The 5457-nt window shown below is 37.7% G+C and overlaps 1 pseudogene; it reads left to right on the forward strand.

The window, feature by feature from the left end:
• The first annotated feature begins 1227 nt into the window (after positions 1-1227).
• Positions 1228-2497, forward strand: LOC150003181 (lysine--tRNA ligase pseudogene; annotated as a pseudogene).
• The last annotated feature ends 2960 nt before the right edge of the window (positions 2498-5457 follow it).

The following is a 5457-nucleotide window of genomic DNA, read 5'->3' on the forward strand; positions in this document are numbered from 1 at the left end:
TTGTAACATAAATTGTTTTGCGCCCTGGAATGATAGGGACCAAATGATATTTCAGAAACAAAGCATGTAATAGATACTCAGTAAACCTGGAGACTGGGGAAATAGATTACTGTTTTATTAAAAGTGATGTATATATAAAGGAAACTCAGTTTTTCCAGGTTAATTCTAATAATGATTATAACAAAACAATGCTACAAATAACTGCAATCATCTGGACATTGTAACTTCCCTAATGCTCACTGGCTAAGTAGGACATTAACAAATGCTGTAAAATCACCCCTAAGAAGAAAATGAGACACACCTCCCATCTCCTCTGACTTTAATATTCATTTAATAATAACCAATGTTAGATAACCAGCCCAGCCATAAAGTGGAAAGACTAAGCAAACATATTTGTTCAGCCAAGTATCTATTTTCTCCAGGCCCTAGTTTCTCAATGTACACTGAAACAAGCCGTTTCCTAATCTGAGTTGCTTCTAACATGCTTATGAAAAATGCAAACCTAACAACTCAAAATCCTCAGGGTCAGACCAAGAAATCTGCGTATTTAACAAGTGCATAAAGCAAAATCTGAGAATCATTGCTCAGATTGGAATTGGTGGTAAGTGGGAGGGTTGGGGTGGAGCGAGGAGAAATAATTCAGGCTCCATCAGTTTTAGTTGTAAAAAAAGAAATCACAGAATTCTGTTTCTCACTTTTGGACTAACCATTAGAATAATCAAGTTGTGCATTAAAAATAAAGATACCACCTTTAAGGCTGGGCTCTCCAGTGCAGGGACCTGGGGTGCATGTGGATGGCAGCCAGCTGAAACTAAACAAAAAATGAGCTAAAGAGATGTCTGAAAGCTGAGAAGAAAGTAGTGGAGAAGGAAGCCCAAAAGTCGAGCTCAGTGAGAAACAGGTTGGCCAGGTCAATGTTGCTGCTACCAGCCACATCACTGACAATAATGTGAGTGCCAGGAAGGAAAACTGGACCCAACCCAATACTACAAGTTCCACAGCCAACCAGTCCATCAACTAAAAAGCAATGGCAAGGACCCACAGTCACACAAGTTCCATATTGATGTGCCACTCACTCACTTTATCCATTAGCACAGCCACCCCCAGCCTGGGGTCTGCCTGGGTGACATCACCTTAAAGGTGGCAGGTAGGACCCATGCCAAAAGGGCTTCTGGGGAAAAGTTCATCTTTTATGACCTTAGAGGAGATGGAGTCAAGTTGCAAGTCATGGCCAATTCCAGGAATCATGAATCAGAAGAAGAATTTATTCATATCAGTAACAAACTACATCAGGGAGACATAATTGGAGTTCAGGGAAATTCTGGGAAAGCCAAGAAGGGTGAGCTGACATCATCCCCTATGACATCACACTGCTCTCTCCTTGCTTGCATATGTTATCTCATCTTCACTTTGGCCTCAAAGATAAGGGAACACAGTATTGTCAGAAATATTTGGACTTGATCCTGAATGACTTTGTGGGGCATAAATTTATCATCCACTCTAAGATCATCACATATATAAGAAGTTTCCTGGATGAGTTGGGATTCCTAGAGGCTTAAGCTCTCATGATGAACATCACCCCAGTGGGAACAGTGGCCAAGTCTTCTATCATCTACCACAATGAGCTGGACCTGAATTTATATATGAGAATTGCTCCAGAACTCTACCATAAGATGCTCATGGTTGGTAGTGTTGCCTGGGTTTAGGAAACTAGATGCTGGTTCTGGAGTGAAGGAATTGATTTGACTCACAATCCTGAGCTCACTACTGGTGATTTCCACTTGGCCTACACAGACTATCACAATTTCATGAATATCACAGAAAAGATGATTTCAGGGATGATGAAGCATATTATAGGTGGTTACAAGGTGATCTACCATCCAGAGAGCCCAAAGAGCCAAGCCTACAAGATTGACTTCACCCCAGCTTTCTGAAGAATCAGCATGTAGAAGATCTTGAGGAAGTCCTGGGGTGAAGCTTCCAGAAACTAACCTCACCAAAACTGAAGAAATTTGATGACATCTGTGTGCAAAGAGTGTTAAATGCCCTCCACCTCAGACTACAGTCAATCTCCTTGATAAGCTTGTTGGGGAGTTCCTGGAAGTGACATGTATCAGTCCTACATCCACCTGTGATCATCCACAGATAACGAGCCCTAGGCAAAATGGCACCTCTTTAAAGACAGTCTGAGCACTTACAGCTTTTTGTCATGAAGAAGGACATCAGGAATGCTTACACTGAGCTGAATGACCCCCTGAGGCAGTGGCACTTTTCAAAGAACATGCTTATAGATGAAAACTTCTGCACTGCCCTGGACTGAGGGCTGCCACCCACAGCTGGCTGGGGCATGGGCATTGACCATGTCACCATGTCTCTCACAGGCACTAGTAACATCAAGGAAGACTGTCTGTTTCCTGCCATGAAACCTGAAGACAAGAAGGAAAATGTAGCAACTGCTGACACACTGGAAAGCACAACAGCTGGCACCTCTGTCTAGAAAATAATAATTGCAAGTCACATAACTTAGGCATCTTTGAATTTCTGCATAAGACGAAGGACTGCAAGAGAATTCTTATATGTTGCTGTTCATTTGACTATCGCAGTTCAATTACCAGAAGAGAGAAAATGAATTAAGAATCCCTTTTTAACTCCTTTTTTACAAAAAAAAACAAAAAACAAAAAAAAACATTTGTCTCTAAAAAAATTAAAATAAGATAATAAAAAAAGAGGTAAACACCTGGCCTCATCTCAAACACAGTAAATTAGAATATCCTAAAGAAAGACCTAGAGTCGATATTTTTACAAGCTTCCACAATTCTAAAGATCAGACAAGTTTGAAACACTGTGGAAACTGTCTTACATTTTGTTTAAACATTTAGCCGTGGCTACTTAGAGCAGGGGTTCTCAACCTTCCTAATGCCGTGACCCTTTAATACAGTTCCTCATGTTGTGGTGATCCCCACCATAAAATTATTTTTGTTCCTACTTCATAACTGTAACTTTGCTACTGTTATGAATTGTAATGTAAATATCTGATATGCAAGATGTACTTTCATTGTTACAAATTAAACATAATTAAAGCATAGTGATTAATCACAAAACCAATATGTAATTATATATGTGCTTTTTGATGGCCTTAGGTGACCACTGTGAAAGGGTCATTTGACCCCCAAAGGGGTCACAACTCACAGGTTGAGAACCGCTTACTTAAAGAGATCAAAACTTTCACTCCCAAATTTTTATAGAGTTTAATCATCTATTCCTTTCTTGAACTCTTTCCATGGTTGAAAAAAACAAAACACAAACACTTTTAGACTGCCAATACTCTTTATTTCTATAGCTGGCATTTCTCTTTATTCTTTCTTTTTAAATCACAAAGTGAACATACTTAGGTAACCAGCACCCAGATCAAGAAACTGAACACCAGCAGGATTCCAAAGTCCCCCTTGTGCTCCCTTCTTGACACTACTCTGTAATTCTAACCACCACCCTAACTTGTGATGCTATATATTATTTTTACCTGTTTTTGAAGTATGTTGAATAATAAGATTTAAAGAAAATTGAATAATACACAATATACCCATTGATATCCAGTCTCTTTCATTCAACATTGAGCTTGTGAATTTTATCCATGTCATTGTATGTACTTATGGTTGGCTCATCTTTTATGCTATATTATTCTTCTGTCATAATGTGCCACAATTAATTCATCGATACTACTATTGATTTTTTCCACTCTGGGACTAATAACACTAGTGCTTCTGTAAACATTCTTTGCACATCTTTTAAGAACATATGGACTCATTTCTCTCAATTCTTTACCAAGGAATGAAATTGCTGAATCAGAAGATACGTGTCTATGTAGCTTTAGTTTTACTGCTAGTTTTCTAAAATGGTGGCACTTCCCCCAGAGGAAGAGAAGAATGTCAGTTGCACCAATGCTTGGTGTTGCTAGCCTTTTTCATTCTCCTCATTCACTGTGGTTTTTATTTGCATATTCTATGGCTTATTTCTGAACTGTTTTTATTAATAATAGTATTTAGGATCCCAATTTCTTTGTTGCTTTAATTTTCACAGTCTATAATTTTCAACCTAGCATCTAAGGTTTAAGCTGTTGGATAGATTTAGCTACATCGAGGAGAGTAAGCTCACCCTAAAACAAATTTTGCCTAACTCCATTTCACTTTTACTTTATAAGCAGAGGCAGAAACAGTCATTTTCCATTTATGTTAGATTCCCTAAATACTGAAACATAAAAAAAAAGATGGGGCCCCTAAATGTTGGTAGGTGGCTAAACCAAGTCTAGTAAATAGCTTCTTTAAGAAAGTGAAGTTTTACTAAACCAGGCTAGGAGAAGACTGTATAGACATGGAGGGATACAAATACTTCTTCTTTCTTTTTTTTCACTTTATTCTTTCTGGCTGTAGTCTCCAGCCAACAAAAATTCATTATCAGTAATGGCTCAATATACATACTATTAGCCAATGTATTTGTGAAAGCAACATAATGTGAAACTGAAATTTTAATGGTTCTTTTTGTTTTTAAAAGAAGAAATGTAATTAATTCATGAAGATGAGCTAACAACATTATTCAAGACTCCGGTATTATTTTTCACTTTCCCTGTATGCTATTTTGTCACTAAAAATGTAGCATAGATTTAGCCAGAAACCTAACTCCTAAAAAGCATTGTGTCAGGAATACCAGTCCATTAATGAGACATCTAACAGGCACTGAGACACCTCACAGACACTGAGATAGAGAAAACACAGGAAAAGATTCCTGGTATGAAGGGAAAGATACCTGAGTGAGAATTTTTCTTTCCCTTTTTCTTTTTTTGTTTCTTTTCTTTCATTTTTCTTCCTTTCTTCTTTCTTTCTTTTTGAAGTAAAACAGAATTTCAGATTCACATGCTGCCAGAATATCACTCCTTGGCAATTCAAAGTTCAATTGGGCTGGAAAAAGAAAGAACATTTTGTGTACTCCCCCACGGTTTAGTAACCTGAAAGCAGACTGGAGCTGGAGCAGCTTGCAGGGAGGGGGTTAATTTCCTACTGAAGAGAGGTACAGCTAATCCACTCCCTCAGGCAGAAGTCAAAATGGAATTTAGAAAGAGATTTAAAGGGAAAAAAGTCTTTCACATAGAAAAATGCATGTTACTTCTCAAAAAAACTTAAGTTTTCCATACATAATTTTTTCTCTCCTGCTTCCTCCCACAAAGAACTAAACCAAGGTTGTTATTTAAACATTAATTAAATTAGGCAGGGAGAAAGTTTACTGTGGTTTATATAACACAAACCCATATAATTTTTTTCTAATTATAAAGATTTCATGTTTGAACAAACACCTTTCTTCTAAGCTACTGAACATATACAGAGGTAAATTAAACTATTTGCGTAAGTTAAGCAATTACAACAAATTAGACAACAGCCTCACTTGCTCCCTAAACCACAAAGTCTT

The sequence above is a fragment of the Furipterus horrens genome, unplaced genomic scaffold (assembly GCF_987537825.1).
Source record: "Furipterus horrens unplaced genomic scaffold, mFurHor1.1.pri manual_scaffold_8, whole genome shotgun sequence".
NCBI classification, from domain to species: Eukaryota; Metazoa; Chordata; class Mammalia; order Chiroptera; family Furipteridae; genus Furipterus; species Furipterus horrens.